At 39.2% G+C, this 17095-nt stretch overlaps 1 long non-coding RNA gene across 1 annotated transcript in view; it reads left to right on the plus strand.

Moving 5' to 3' along the window:
* The window catches only part of LOC132326418 (uncharacterized), a 70615-nt gene that overhangs the window by 39575 nt on the left and 13945 nt on the right, over positions 1-17095 (plus strand). The window lies entirely within an intron of this gene.

The raw sequence follows: 17095 nt of genomic DNA on the forward strand, positions 1-17095 counted from the left end.
CTCAATTAAGGCAGATGATAAAGGGCTAGGAAAAAGTTGTCCCACTGGAACAAATGTTTTTTCGTCTGACCACCTCCATGTCTTCCACAGTGTTGTTTCTTATTATAAGGAAGTCAGGGCCAGGGTGCTCAGTCTAAACACATTGTGGTGAGTCATTCTTTTCTCTGAGGAGGTGGCCTTGCCCAGTTCTCCTCTCTGACTCACTGTAGCTGTAAACGGTGGGGCATGTATTTTTCAAAGGGCACATACTGAAACCTTCTTCAGAACAAGTTCATCTGCTTTTACTACTAATTTCTCTATAAAGTACATTTTGTTCTCTTGTAAACTCTGATTCCTGGCATTGGCAAGTTCTTAAAGGCTGGACTGAAGTCACAGAAATGTTAAAAGTGTACAAGTTTAAATGGCTTAAATAACTTAAATAACACTTATAAAATTCTTTTATGTGTATAAAAATTGATTTTACTGACTCAATTAAAACTATGAACTTGGATATAGAGGAAAATCACATTTCAACCTATTAAGCAAGAGGTGTGCACTGTTAATGGTATTGCTCCATCAGGATTTAATGAAAACTCTTTAATTTGATGGATTAATCTTTTTTCAAACTTTTCCCATTCTAATTACATCATCTTGTGAAACTGGGATAAACTTTTGCTGTCTCGATGCAGGCAGAACATATTTTAATATCTGAGGTGCTTTCTGTGTGACAAAATGACACTTGTTTGTCCATGGAAAATGAGTGCCTCTGCTATAGAAGAAAATCTAGCAGATAAAGGCACTGAATTATATACATAATTCAGGTCACATAGATCACTATGTACCTTCTGTGGTTTTCTATGACTATTTGACTAGCAAAGGAATAAAAACAAACCAGGCTCTTCTTTTTCTGTGCTTTTAGTTTAGGAACTCATAACTGCTCAGAAATTTTTCCTTTGGGGTGGTGTACCCTACCCTTACTCTAAACTCATGAGTGCTTTCTAATGAGCAAATTCAACAACAACAAAAATACCCAAAAAACGAAAGCAATACCTATTGTTTTAATCCTAAGAGAAAATGTTACAAGCCTTGGAAGAAAAGGAATGGTATGTTAGTTACCTTTCACACATAAAGCCTGTGCTGAGGATGTTTTCAGACATGACATTAGGCAGGCAAAGTCTGACTTGTAAATGGAGCATTAGGATCCAGACTTCATTGCTTGGATCTAACTGCAGTTCATAAAGAATTGCATTATCATGTTAGGAGTATGTTGTAACTGGCTTTCCATGACAATTTTCATGGGTAATCTTTTTCCTTTTTTATGGATAATGGCTCCAGAAGTGGAGGATTTTATTCTACTCACCAGACCAGTTGCAATGCTCAGTTTTTCTAAATTCCATTTCAGTGCTTTGTATTCCACTCTGCTAGAGCTGTGGCATTCAAGCTTGTGCTTTCAGATAGCATTGGAAAAGTCTGAATTGGTCATGAAGTAGAAATTTACACTTTATCAGCTGGTAAAGTGCTGCCTTCGTTTCCTGAACAAGGTTAGCATATATCTGTAATCACAGCCACTGAATCTGAAGCATGAAGCACTATGTGACATAGAGCTTGAGCACACAGGCAAATCAAACATTTCTGTGGGGCACAGAACAGGGAAACAAATAGTTTTCTTAGATTTTGCATGGCCACCCACTTTAAACCACACTGAGAAGTTTCTAAAGTTGATAAAATTTGCAGGAAAGAATTGCTAATCATTGCTTGCCCTCAGCAGAATGACACATGCTGTTGCAAAACAAAATTCAGACTGTGCCTAATACCACAAAGTTTGCAATAAGGAAGCAGCTGTTTTCATTTTAAGCAATTTCCATCATGATATATGAGTAAAAGATAGAATATTAATAAACAAAAAACAACATGGTCATCAAGACTGAGGTTCTACATGCTACAGCTGAAGATCTTCTTTACATAATTACTGCACTGACTGCCACATTTCTCTTTGAAAATGTGTGTATCTCTTTAGAAATATATTGGATGATGATCTGGGATTTCTAGGAATGTAAGCCTGAATACGTTCTTCCAAATTATGATTTGAAGCTTCAGTATATGTCCCTTAAAATTATTGCTGCAATACATACAGTGAAGCTATCAAAAAATGAGTACTTTCCCCAGAAAAATTCAGTAGGAATCAGAGAAAACTCCATACAACATGTTGTGAAAGATCTTGATTCAGATTAGCAGCATTTAATATAGTATTTAGTGTAACAATTTTATTCTGTCAATCACATCCCAAAACAGAGGTCAGCTTTATTTTGCTGGAGTTCTTGTTTTATTGTAATGAATTTATAGCTTAGCTCAAAAATAAAAAAAATATTAAATCTATATCTATCTACAAAGGCTATTATTATTATTATTATTATTATTATTATTATTATTATTATTATTATTATTATTATTATTATTATTTACTGCCTCTTATTTGTGATTCTCAGAGAATTATACAACAGTAGGGTTTTTTATTAGAGTTGATTCGCAACACATCAGGGATAATATTTACTTTGGAAGTCTTTAAAAGGCTAGTTTTGTCTACGTTATTTTTGAAAAAGAAAAGAGTTTTGACGCATTTAGAATAATAAGTTTTGTTGGATTTTTGTGTTGTTGTTTGAAATAATATACCTATTTCCATTTCTTTTTTATCTTCTATTAAAAAACCCCAAGAGCAAAAATGATGGAGCAGAAATGTGGGGGTTGTTCTCTTTAAATAAAATTGTCCTGTGTAGAATTTTGAAAATGTTGAAGGGCTTCTTCCCAACTTGAAATATCACCGTATTTTGTTAGGCAAAGTTCTGGTTTCCATCCAGGTAGAGTCTCTACTACACACTTGCAATTGCTGTCTTCTTCCAATAGCTGCCAAGCAAGCAAACTTTGGAAAGGATCTGCCCAGCATGACAACAGATGCTGGTAAAGCAGGACATCCCTTGAGTCCAAAGCCACTTCCCTGTGTGCCAAATTTGGCTATGGAGGTCAGGTCAGCTTAGCCCATATTCTCTTCTAGTGCACACACCTCCTATTTCTCAAGAGCTGAAATCAAAGACCTGGAGGTGTGGCTGTCCACCCACCAACCTGTCAGTGTCTGTCATAAATTAGCAGCATGAAATTATCTCTTTCTCAAAAGGCAACCAGCAGGTGTTAACACCTACAAATTACTAGGCAAAGCCACAGGTTGTTTTTTTAATAAATACCAAGCAGGCATCAAACTGCTCTGAGGTTGCTGGGTTAATTTTTTGAGGTAAGTATAATGTATATTGTACTGTATAAATGACATATACACTGTCATAAATAGTGTTTTCTTCCATACTGTGTATAGAGTGTGTATGTAATGAATGTACAAAGGTATATGCATTCCAAAACAGAGGAAATCAGGCAAGAACACCGGGAGTTCTGTGTGCATGAACAGGGAGCTCCTGGACAAACTCAAACACAAAAAGAAGCCCTGCGGAGTGGGAAAGCAAGAACAAGCAGCCTGGGATGAACACAGGGAGATTGAGCAGCCAGGGATAAGGTTAGGAAAAATGAAACCCTAAGCAGGGTCCCTCGGGAGTCAGTATTGGGACAAGCACTGTTAACAGCCTTGTTGGTGACATGGACTGTGAGACTGAGCACACCCTCCACAAGTTGGCTGATGCCAGCAAGCTGTGTGCTACAGTTGACGTGTGGGAGGGAAGGGATGCTATCCAGAGGAACCTTAACAGGTTTGAGAAACAGATCCATGCAAACCTCAGGAAGTTCAATGAGGCGAAATGCAAAGTCCTGCACTTGGGGTGAGGCTATCCCAAGCACAAGTACAGGCTGGATGGGGAATGGATTTAGAGCAGCCCTGAGAAGAAGCACTTGAGGCTGCTGGTGGATGAGAGGCTGGACATAAGCCAGCAAATGTGCACTTACAGCCCAAAAAGCCAACTGTATCCTGGCCTGCATCCAAAGCAGTGCTGCCAGCAGGGTGAGTGAGGGGATGCTGCCCCGCTGCTCTGCTCTCGTGAGACCCCACCTCCAGTGTTGAGTTCAGAGGTCCCCAACATGAGAAGAATGTGGACCTCTTGGAGTGAGTCCAGAAAAAGTCCATGAAGATGATCAGAGGGCTGGAGCACCTCTCCTGTGAAGACTGAAGGAGAGGTGAGACCGAGGGTTGTTCAGCCTGGTGAAGAGAGGCAGGCTTCCAGTATCTAAAGGGGACCCACAGCAGAACTGTATATAGTGGGTATATAGTGATAGAACAAGGGAAATGTCTTTAAACTGACAGAGGGTAGGTTTAGACTAGATATTAGGAAGAAATTCTTTACTGTGAGAGCGGTGAGGCACTTCTCTCTGAACAGGTTGCCCAGAGAATTTGTGTCAGTCCCCTCCTTGGCAATGTTGAAGGCCAGGCTGGACAGGGCTTTGTGCAACCTGGTCTAGTGAAAGGTATCCCTACTCATGGCAGGGAGATTGGAACTAGAGGATCTTTAAGGATCCTTTCAACTGAAATCATTCTGTGAGTCCACGATTCTATGAAAAGTATTTTGTGTTGATAAACAGTCAAAGAAAGAATGTCAGCACCTCTGAACAGCGTGCAGCAGACCAGGCCTCAGTCCTCCCTTCTGCCATGTATGTTCTATGTCTCCCTGGGTACATGTCAAATGTAACCTTATCCCTATGTATGCCAGTAACGAAACGTAGCTGCCATTTACCAGCATAACATCATAATCTTGTGCCTCAGCTGCCCAAAGTGAAGTGGGTGTTCTGAGGTTTCCTTTTCCCTGCCAATTTTCTCGTCTTGTCTGTTTAGCCCTTAAGTTCATTGCTTTCTGAAACAAAGATGATGTTTTATTATGTGAATATTTGAACTGCACAGCAGGGACATGCATCTGAGTTGGAGCTGAAGAAATAAATAGCGTAATATAAATAAAATCCAGCAACAGCTGATGCATCAAAGGCAGATAAATAAAATGAACAAAAGATAAACATGTATGCTTGGAAACAGTGCCTTAGATCAACCTCTTGCTGTAGACTTGGGATGTTTTTTTGTGATAGACAACCATTTCTTTATTACCTTTTGAAGTGGGCAATGAGTTTTCAGCTTGGTTTCTGTACTGTTCAGAGATTAATGAGGGATTCCACTCTTGCATGAGTATTTTTACTTTGTTGGGTTAAACTTTTTTTTGCCTGACCAAACTAAATCAGCTAGTCTGAGAATACACTCATAGCAAAGCATCTTTATATGGTTTCTCTCATAAAAGTTTAATGCAGTGTATAATTAGATGAGGTTGAGTGCTTCCATTAATTCTGCAGTGTTTTCCCACTCTTTTATTCTGATAAACCTAATATTTTGCTGACAGGATGAATATAGGCTCAGTTAAAGGTGTATGCAAATACATATTTATCATTGTACTCCAAAAGCAACATCCCACAGGAATGGAAAAAAAGCAGGAGTTTTCTTGAGGTTCAGATGACATTTGCTGTCCTCTTAAAGCTTTAGGGATGATGGAGAACTCTGTGGGAACATTAAAGTCTGGGAATCCCAGTTATGTGGTTAATGGAGTTGAGTGATGTGCAGAGCAGTAAGATCTCCCCAAGGAATTGGTGCCTCTCTGTTTCTGCTGCAGATCTCTTCCCCTAAGAGCACAGCCTGGGCAGAAGCCATGATGTTGCCATAGTAGTGTAGCAGCAGCAGTAGGACAAAATTTGTAAAAGTTAATCCTACTTGAAGCATCATTAATTCCTAATGGGGTTGTGGAGAATAATGTTGTAGAGATCCTCTCCTGCTCGAAATCCCATGCAGTCTAAGCCCTCAGTGTTCTTACAACAGTAATGATGGAGAACTATGCATGGATCTGGTTTTTTATCTTCTGCTTTGCTTTCTGTTTATCTCTTTTTATTGAAAAGTTGGCTAAAATTAGGCTTTCACAGGAATTTTCAAAATTATTTATCCTTAGGATTATGACTTCAAGATCCAGAATATTATATATATTTCTGCTACATTTTGTGATTATAAAATTTTCCAATAAATGAGAATAAATTCTTACCAAAATAATTTTTATACAGTTTCCAAACAGCACTGTTATGTTCAGAAAAAAGCTAATGTAGACCAAATCAGTCTGTAAATGTGTCTGTCTTACAACACTCCCACCTTCCTTTTTTATTGCCAATTTCAATGCAAGATTTCACTAGAATATGCATTCTTCCATATTTTAGTACACAAAAATACAAGGTGTCTTTAACACAGACACCTTTGATCATCTCAGAGAGATGATTTCATAGTCTCTATTGGGTGGCCTCATAATGTAATTGTGTGTGAATTCTTGACTCTTCTGAACAAAAGAGAAGAGAAGAATTTTACCTCTCCTGAAAGTGCTTCAGAGTCCTTGGCAAACTACCACTTCAGTGATTCCTGAGCTGGTAAATTGGCTGCTGCAGCAGTTCCTGGCAAGGTCAGTACTGCAGTGTGTTGTAGGTAATGGAAGGCAGCTCTTATAGTGAGTGTGTCTCCTCTGCCCTTAGAACTATTCCTCTCTTCTGTGCTTGTACATGGGGGTGGGGGTGTGTGCATGCACTTGCGTGGGGAGCTTTACCTCCTTAGTTTCAGTTAGCTCATCACTGGACTATGAATGTGTGGAAGTTAAAAGTCTTTGTACCATTAATAAAAGTTCCTAATAAGCAGCCATTAAACATATGGTCAAATTGTTTCTGTGTTCCTTAGTGCTTTCAAAGATGTCTGTCCTGCTCTCTCTCCTATTCTACTCTGTGCACATACAGAGGGACAAAAGTTATGCAATTGAAGTTATCTTTCTTTAAAAATACTTCCTATTTTTGCCAGAAACAATACTATATTGCAATATCACTGCAACAATATAATCCCATTCCTTAGACATGCACCCAGATTTTCTGAAGGGCCAGGGAAAGAAGGAGCAAGGCAAAATAGTCAATTGTCTTCCTAAGAAAAAAGTTAGCAACATTAGCAACAAGAAGTGGAAAATTAACCCACAGCCGGATGTCCCAACAGCTAGCTGTTTCTGTGGATCAGGTTTGTGAGCTTATTTCTGTGCTTTCCATTTTCTGCAGAGCATCCAGCCTGTAGGCTATAATAACCTCTGCCGTGATGGCACTGATATTCTTCAGGGATCTCAGGAATGGATTTGGCTCCACTGCTTGTTGGCCTTTTGTACTCTGTCAAAAAGATTTTTTCCATTGTCCGTTTACGAAAACGGTTGTGTCTTTCCGTAGACAGCTGTACTGGGTCCAAAGGAGTGGCAACAGATGCCTCATCATCCACTCCAATTTAAGAATTTTTATAGGCAAGGAAATCCTGCCATGGTGCCTGAGTCACCAAGCTAACATAAGAGACCAGAATCTTTTTCCCATTGCACACTGAATTAATATGTCCTGATATAATTAAATTTGAATCACTTTTTCTGTTATTAGGGATGTGGAAAATTTCTGTAGACCTAATCTTTTGGTAAGACTTTGGGTTCCTAGTTGCATGGTAATAGGTGTCTTTTACTAAAATTTTGGATAGAACTTGGAGATACAAATACTCCTCTGCTTTTTCAACAATTTAACTGAAGCAAATTTTTTGCCACAGGTTGCAGAATTTCTTTTTGATTTTTTTTGCTTTACCATGGTCTTCACTGTGGGCTGCAGAGGAATCTCGGCTCAGGCACCTAGGACACCTCCTGCCCGTCCTTCCTCAGTAACCTTGGTGTTTGCAGAGTTGTTCTTCTCACATATTCTCACTCTGCTCTTCTCTGTCTGGAAGATTAAAACTGCAACACAACCTTTGTTTTGATTTCTTCTTAAATATGTTATCACAGAGACATTACCACCATTTCCAATTGGCTCAGTTTTGGCCAGTGGCATGTCTGTCTCTGGAACCACCAGGGACTGGCTCTTCCAGACACAGTGGAAGCTTTCAGCAGCTTCTCATAGAAGCCACCTCTGTGCCCCCCTCAACCCCCCATTACCAAAAACTAGGCCATGCTAACCCAATTAAAACAAAAAATTGGAAAGGAACATAAAGTAAAAAAACTTCCTAAATTCCTAAAGCTCTATTTACCACGATTATCAAGAAAAACTTAAAAATCTCTCCCATGCTTGGTTTTACAATGCTGTTCAAGAATGGCTATTTCTGAGTAACTCCATATGTGGGTATCCTTGTTCCACAATTAGCATGACTCTCATTTTTGGCTTAGCTCCTTTTCAAAGTGCATTAAGTTGAGCAAGAGCATATCCGTTTGGTAAAGGAACTGAAATGCAAAATCAGCCTCCTGAAAAATGCCTTCCTGTTTTAGTGTAGTAAGTTTACAGGGTGCTTGAAGATGGCAAAGATCATACTAAGCCCACTGTGAACCCAAAGTGGTGACATTATTTTCATGGTTCCCCCATCAAGATAGTAATTAACTACATAGTTATTTTTATGATAAAATCTACAAATATGCAGCATGGACCATAAAGTTCAGTTGAGAAATGCTTTAAACTGAAACATGTAGTGAGTCATCAACAGGGAAAAGGAAAAATTCTACCCCTTGATGGTAGAAGGGGCTGTATAGTGGGTTGACCCTACCTGGATGCCAGGTGCCCATCAAAATGGCTCTGTCACTCCCCTCCTCAGCTGGACAGGGAAGAGAAAACATAATGAAAGTCTTCTGAGTTGAGATAAGGAAAGGGAGAGATCTTAGCAATTACCATCTGTGTCAAAGACTCGGACTGGGGAAATTAATTTACTTTATTGGCAATCAAATCATAGTAGAGTAATAAGAAATAAACCCATATCTTCAAAAACCTTGCTGCCACTCATTCTTGCATCCGAGGCTCAGTTTCTCTTCCAATTTTCTCTACCTCCACCCTACCAGCAGTGCAGATGGAGGGTGAGTGGGGATTGTAGTCAGTTCATCACACATTGTCTCTGCTATTCCTGCCAGGAGCCAATGGTCTCTCCACGGCATCACAGCCTCTTTTGGGCATCCACCTGCTCCAGCATGGCCTCCTCCATGGAGGGAACTGCCTCACCATGGGCTGCACCATGGGCTGCAAGAGAATCTCTGCTCTGGCACCTGGGGCCACCTCCCCTCCTTTTCCACTGACCTCAGTGTCTGCAGGGCCATTGCTCTCACATATTCTCTGTCCCCTCTTTGGGTAAAATTGCACAGTAACTTTCCCCCTTAAATTTCTTGTCTCAGAGGCACTACTGCCATCACCAATGGACCTGACCCTGGCCAGCAGCGAGCCCATCTTGGAGCTGGCTGGCCTTGGCTCTGTGGGACACAGGGCTCATTTCTAGCAATTTCTTGTGGAAAGTCATCCCTGTAGCCCCCCTGCTATCAAAATCTTGCCATGTAACCCAAATACATGCTGTCAAGCATAGAACATGACACCTTGTCTAGCAAACAGGTCTTTTTCCTCTCCAAGGGAGTCAAACAGTGCTTATTTTAACAAAAGAGGAAATGGTTGACTGATAAGGTGGAAAAAAATATGACTTATGACCACTGGCTGGATTTTATATAGGAGGTGGCTTGCAGAGGCTATCATTCTTCAGCATGATAAGATACTTTTTAATGATTGTTACCCGAGATGTCTGTATCTCTAAATGAGGGAACAATTTGCAAGAAAAATCTGCAAACTATTCCACTGTACAATGAAAAAAGAGGTGTAGGTAGAAAGATGCTGTTATATGCATCTTTAGCTTGCTTTGTGCTAAGAGTGATTCTGAAGTAGCTGCATAATAAGGAGACATTCCACACCCAGAACTGTGGTGCCTCTAAACCATCACACTTACAGGCTAGGGCATCAGAGATGTTGGAGCAAGTATCCGTGTGTTTTGCAGTGTATCCAAAGGGCAGCAGGTTGAGAGCATGGGTTACTGGTGTCTGGAGAAGAAGGGTTTTCTGATGATGGGTTAGAGTTGATGGCAGAACTCAATGACAATCAGAAAAATACTGGAGAGGACTTTTGGACCCTGGCTGGCCCAAGGGGAGTTCACTATAGTCAGCAACTGCTGTCAGCTGACACAAATTGCAATTTCAGCACCTCTGGTTTGCCAGAGCTGTAAAAAATATAAGTATCACAAGGCACAAAATACAGACTCCACACCCCAGTATGCAGGCCTCACAAGAGTGGTTGTAGGAAAACACTTAACCCCCAACACACATAACAGAGGTATGTAAAGCACAGGGAGACATTCAGTCAAGCCTTTGGAGACTCTGTAGTGGTTTTCATGGGTTGAAGCAATTTTCTGCTGAAGTGTTGAAAATAATCAGTGAAACTTTTGAGGAAATAACACAGTGAAAAAAACTGAAAACCACTGACCCTTAAACTGTGGGATTCTGTACTTCCTCTTAATGCATGAAACAGAAAGGAGTAAACATTGCTTAGAAGGGAGGAGTTTCATACAGAAGAAGATTTTATTTTTGTATCAGTTTGTTCCTCTTTAGCATATTTGAATTGTTTACCTTTTGCTACTTTCTTTCTGTTGCTGGGAAACATTTAGAAAGCTGTTAGTACCAAAGCATTAGCTGACTTAAGATTCAACTCGAATGAGCTCCAACAAAAAAGCTTATCATCTGTGTTTTAAAAAATATCCCAGCAATACCAAATTAAAGGGCTTTTTGAGCAACTAGAAATTAATTTTATCAAGATAACAGCATTGGATGTACATTTACAGTAATATCAACTTCTTGTTCTTGACCTTGTATGTCTTGCTGAACCAAAATCTCTCACCAAAACCATTATCCCTTTCTGTGAGAACCATACAGATGATGTTGCATGCATTACAAGTCACTAATGCAGTACAGTTATTTTTTTAAATTGATCTTTCAACTTTCAAATTTCTTTCCTGATTTTAATTTCAGAAAGCTGAGAAATCTGCTATGTGATACCAGCAGTTTGACTGCAAGGTTGTGAACACCTCCCTGAGTTATGCTATTAACTCCCAGTAGGGTTTATGAAAGTGCTTGACCAGCACTGGTATTTCTGCTATACTTATACTATAAGAAGTATAGCAGGCCATGGTGCACCTTCACACTGAAATCATCCAGGGTGAACTTTCAGCATGTTGGGCACATCTGCAAAGAGTTCACGTCTGGCATTCTAGAGTAAATATCACAGCAGCTCTCATAAATGCCGGGTTCAACATGTGGGAATCTCCAAGAGGTATTCATAAGCCAAAAGCATGATAACTGAAATAACTTGAATATATGAAATTATTTCCAAGAGAATTCATGTTAGTGATCAGTATCAGTTAATACCTAACTGTAAGTGTTTATTTTACTTATGAGACTGTTTGAAACATATTGATATCTCACCTCAAAATACACACTACTGCTCATAGGTGAAAGAATATTAAAAGGTTCATAATATCACAGAATCCACACTGTTTAGTTTTAAGTCGTTTTGTTTTAGAATATTTAGTGCTTAATGTCACAACTATATTGTAACTCATAAACCTTCACTACTTCTTCTCTAAGGGTATTTCCCTAACTAAATGAGCTACCAGAAGGAGCTTCCCAAAGTTCAAGTTGAACAAGCAGGATATCCAACAGTTTTTTTGATACATGTTAATTGGTTGAGATGGAAAGTGGTACTGAGGACTGACACCTCATTTTAAACAGAGTTGCATGTGTGTTTCATGTCTCAGTTCCTCTGAGACTCCACTCCCCTCCATTCTGAGCATGATCATATACATCGACTGTACCTGGTTTTGAATTTACAGGAAAATCTTGGAAAAAACAGAAAGGCCACATGCAGTAATGGGGAACAAAGAGGCAATGGCAGGAAAAAGACTGATGGCAAGTACTGGGAAAGAGCCTGCATCCTGCACAATGGTACTGTTCATATATATAAATCATGTGATCCTGTGTTCTTCTGGATCTGGGCCTAACTGTACAACTGGATTTCTTTCAAACCACAAGTGCAGGAAAGAGGAGGATACAAGCATAGATTTTTTTGGTGGAGGGTGTAGTTCAGGCCCATAAAGAGAAAGTCATGGACTGTAAAGGAAAGCTGCAAAAGACATGGAAAAAAGAAGAGAGCAGAATGCCACTTTGCACAGTAGTAATTTAGTGTTAGTATTTAAAACTGAATATGCTTATTTGGCCAGTTTGAAGGTTCGTTTCCCACCTTCTGTTAATCTTTGGTTGTATTTTAAGAGAATGGGACTGGATGTGGTCTAAAGTCCTTCTGAGGTAAAGAGCAAGGCTATACTTTGGTCTCTGAGAAGGATGCCTACTGTTTCAGTGTGGAGTAAGGTTTTGAAAGCTTTTTTAAGAGTGCATTATGAAACCCTGAATTGGTATTGGATGGTGGCTGTGAAAGATATCAAGGATGTGGGGTGTGGTAACAGATTACTGAATATCCTGAGGTCTGTGCAGTGCAGAGTTGAAATGCACATGGGTCACAGCAGATCCCCTTCAGATCTGAACAGTGTTAATATGCAGAAGGCAGAATACAACCTGTTCATCTGCTGGATCAGGTATCCTGCTACCTTGCTTAATCTGCTCTTTTGTCAGATAGCCAGCTGGCAGTCTAACCTCTGAACCATATATATTCTTATTTTTAGTTTTTGTGTGTTGCATAATAAAAGTATGAGAGGTATGGAAATAAAACTACAGCTTGGTCAGCTTCATTTTGAAGCAGATCATTTGAGTGGAAAATCAGTGGCTACTCTACAGCCACTGTATTTTCCCCTACACAGATATGTACAGAAATAGAAAAAGTTTGTATTAATTGATGATGATACATTAATGTCATATAAAGATGTGGTGGAAAAGGAAGATAATTGGATTAATGAGTAAAATACAGAATTTAAGCCCTAAGATATAACAGATGTGACACAGTGCCTTATCTAATGAGTGTAAGTGGAGTCTCTCATGAGATTGGAGAACACGGTACTTTGTACTGCATAATTCTCCATTCCCATCCCAACCACACAGCCATAATCATAAGTCATTCATGACAAAAATCAATGATCTTAGTTTTTCTGACAGCTTCTGTTCATTGTTCCTAGGAACTGGTTTTTATCTTTTCTCAAGAGGGTATTCAGAATTTAAGCTCTCTCTCTCTACTTGTTTATGTACAGTGCTGTTCATCTGCCAAATGACCATGGTGCCAAGTTCCAGCTTGGTATTTGTGGAACATTTTCCTTTCAACCCCTTGAGAATGCATGCTTTGGCCTTTCCAAAGCCAGCAAATTGTCAACACTTACGAAGTGGCATGGCCTAGGCTGAAGTGGACAGAAAAGTTATTAGCCTTGGTCTCATTTTTTTGTGCCTACAACGTGACACAAACTACAGAATTATTGATGATAGCTTTCAAAAGCAAAAAAATGAGGGGAGACTTTTATGATTCTGTGTTTCAATAAAATTTCTCTAATTGCATGGGTAGAACAATAAAGTTTTGTAGTACATATTATATCCTATAGCAGACTGTCACAAGAAAAGAAAAAATGTGCATCAGCAGGCCAGGCTTGTGAAAGATTGTGTAGTTTTGCTCCAGTAAAATTGGCTTTTTACAATCCATTATATGGTAACTCAATATTAAGTCAACAGACCTCATTTACAAAATGGGAGTCCTGACTGTAGTCACTTTCCAAACAAGGTACCTCATCAAAAACATTTGCTATCAATTCTGCTAACTAACAACTTCTTAAAATCTTTTATTGTGTTACCTGGAGGCAAACTGAGGACAACCAGCATCACTGAGAAAATATTGATTTTTCTAGGATATCCTGTCTTTGTTCTGCAAATAGTGAATAGATACAGAATAGAGTTTATGTCATGGTGAGAAGAAAATGTTGTGATTAAGTCTGGAATTTGTGTTCTCTTAGCCTTTCAGTACTCAATTTTTGCAGGTTAAAAGAAAAAATATAAAATGCTCTGTTAAAATACAGCAATAGGTCATGTTGTACTTTGTAATCTGGCCAGCGTTCTTCCATTACAGAATGGGAAGATGAATAAACACACAGGGCTTAGCCAGAGAGAGGCTTTAAATCTATTAATTCATCTTTATGTGCCTAGCTTTTGGACATCCTCCTTTGGAACAGAATAGTCAGTCTGTTAGGTCTCTGAGGACCAGCTTTTTACATATGTGCTGGCAAGTGAATCTCATGCCTTCTTGTAAATTAGTGATAGTGAGAGACAGGGCAAGAAGAGTCACAGCAAACATCTATTAGGATTAGACAACCTTGTAGCTGCTCAATAAGAAGTGAAAACTGGTTGGTCAGAGCTAGAATAGGTAGAACAAGGAGCGGTTGCTGAGCTGCCGAAGTGTGATATACTTCTTTAGAGTAGAGAGGATAGGGACAGGGAGTTCATTTTGCTGGAGGTGTTTTCCAGTAATAAGCATGGGATGGTCATCTTAACTCTGTGTCTATTGGACTGTCCTAGGCTGCCTCCAGCTCACTCCCACCTGCCTGTTCTTGTCTGCACCAGGTTTGTCCAGATGCACAGCATCACAGCCCTTTTCCACTTGAATGCTGGCAGGCCTCTGGGGGAGTTTTTATTTGATGCAGTACAAAGGGTAAGCTCACACCTGCTCTTTCCTCGTGCATTTACAGGGTCTTCAGCAATTGCCTCACTGAAGAGCCCATGTTTAATCCCCCTTGAAAAACAACTATGATGTAGTTCTACAGCAAATAAAGAAAGTGCAGGTACTTTGGTCACAACATCAAGCCAGAAGAATAGGGTTCTCATGCAAGGGTCTGACTCCATCATCACAGCACAGAGTCTTTGGTGATGCTCCCAGGGCCCATCTCTAGTCAAGAAAAGGGCTTGAGTTTCACATGCAGAGGGAATTGCATCTGGCAACACTGTCCATAGTCTCCTGGATGCTGCTAATTCACATGATCTATAACAACATTTGCCTCCTTACAATATCATGGATTACCCTGAGAAGTGTCTGTAGCTACTGTGTGACAACTGACAGCTGCCAATTGGGATGAGCTTCCATGCTGCAGTGACCTCCTCTCTTGGGTGATATTTTAGCTCCTGCATCTGTTTTACAAGGTCCACAATAATTTCCTAGTTTTGGTTGGTTGGGTTTTTTTTTTCACTCAAAAACATGCGACATCAGAGGCTCTCATTCCCTGATTCCCTGCTGAGAAGAGATGATTTTTTCTGAAGTTTTTATTCTAGAATTGGTGTAGAGTAGGATCGTAGTTCTAAGTGTATCATATAACATTTGGCTAATGCTCTGGGGCTATTTCTGGTAACTGCAACAGGAGTTACAGTGCTGGGCAAGGTCTATTATATGAAATAATTAGTAGTCTGATGCAGTCTACAGGAACAACAGAGATTTGGATCCTTTCACCTCATTTGGGGCACATATATTAAAGAATGAGCTCTGTGCTTAAAAGAGATTACACAGGGATTATGAAATGTAGAAACTGTAGTTGCAAAAAGCAGTATTATTCAGCAGCAGATTACTGTCATTTTACTGCATGCTTATGAAAACTGGAGTTTCTAGCTAAACCCAGACTTCATTAGCCTGTAAATAATAGCCTATGTAGAAATATAGCATTTCAGTTAAAAAAAAGTGGAAAAGCATTAATCAACTCATTTGAAATTCATAAATTACACAGTGTCCTGAAGCTGTCTGCACTCTCTTCAGAAATACCAGATTTAGAGGCCCTTGCACTTGGCCAGCTATCCAATGAATAAGACAAACCAATGAAGGTAGTGGATAACTAATGTATGGATGATCAAAATGTGCTATTCCATCCGTGATGGGAAAAGAAATGTGTTAAGGTAGAGGTGTATCATATATGACTTTTTTCAAATGAGCACACAAAAGAACAAAACATGCCCATAGACTCATAAATGAATAATGACATTTATTCCACTTGTGGCTTGGGAATTGTGGACTTACCTGTTCTCTTGATGCTGTTTGGCAAAAAATCTGCTGCAGTCTATTGATTAGTTTATCCTGCACCAACTTGGGAGTAATTAATAGTATGTCTGCATAATTAAAATTGAATTATACAGATAGGTGTGAGTGATCCTGCCCCAAAACAGGCAACTGAAAAAACCCCACTAGAATCCTCTGATTTATTTTAAAATGTGAAGAATTTTAGGGCAAACAAAAAAAAAAATCCAAGCAGTAGAACAAAACACAAAATAAAGTTTTGAACTGGGAAAATTAAACAAGAAGATAAATCTTCAATGGAATATTAATTTCTTTTTTGATCTCACCAAAGGAGATCGCACAGGGTGGAGAATATTTAACCCAGAAGACAGCAGAAAAGAAATGCACTTCCACTAAAGCCATAAAGAAGCTGCAGTCACCTAGGCAGAACAGAACCATAAAAAGCACAGAAAATATATTCCCTGATAAAAAGCATTCTAAGAGAAGGACTGGCAAATATGTTTCATAGTTTTGTGATAATTTATTTTGATATTGGAAGTGAAAATGTCATTGTTTTTAGAAATCTCCTTTTTCTTCACTTGAGTATGTTTATGGTAAAAGGAGTCAGAATTTAATATACTTTGAAGATAAATCACCTCTGGCTGTTTTCAGAGCAAAAAAAAATTCTATCTTAATCTTCTTGAATTTTTCTCTATTTTTTACTGCCTTTTTCTGAGGCTGCTTACTCTGCACATATTTGAGAGAAGGATAAAAAAGCATTTTAAATAGGCAAGATATGTGTGTGTCTCCTTAGAAGGGAGCTTCTTTTTCTGGCTGGTTTTTTTTTTTTTTTTTTTTTTTTTTTTTTTTTGTAATTCTGTTTTCTCACTAAGGTAGTGTTCACCAGCAGGAAGGAGTTAAACAATACCTAAACAACTCAGGAGCTGTCTGTCAGTCAGGGCTAATCTTGAGGCAGAAGCAATAAGAGGCTTCAGAAAGAAGGAAGTCTTTCTGGCATTTATTTCACTTCTCTGTATTTACCAATTGAGAATGACTGGACCTGAATTGTTAATAAATACAAATGGCTAATTGTGTGGTAAAATTGAAACCTGTACAAAAGAAGGCAAGTATATTTCAGAAGGTCCAGCTTCTGCATCTTCAACATGAGATCTCAAACTCTGTGGCTACACAAGAGGACAGGGTGGTAGTCTGTGAGTAGCATTTGATACATAGCTAAATAGTCCTGAAAATTATT

This window comes from Haemorhous mexicanus, chromosome 4 (genome assembly GCF_027477595.1).
Source record: "Haemorhous mexicanus isolate bHaeMex1 chromosome 4, bHaeMex1.pri, whole genome shotgun sequence".
NCBI lineage: Eukaryota > Metazoa > Chordata > Aves > Passeriformes > Fringillidae > Haemorhous > Haemorhous mexicanus.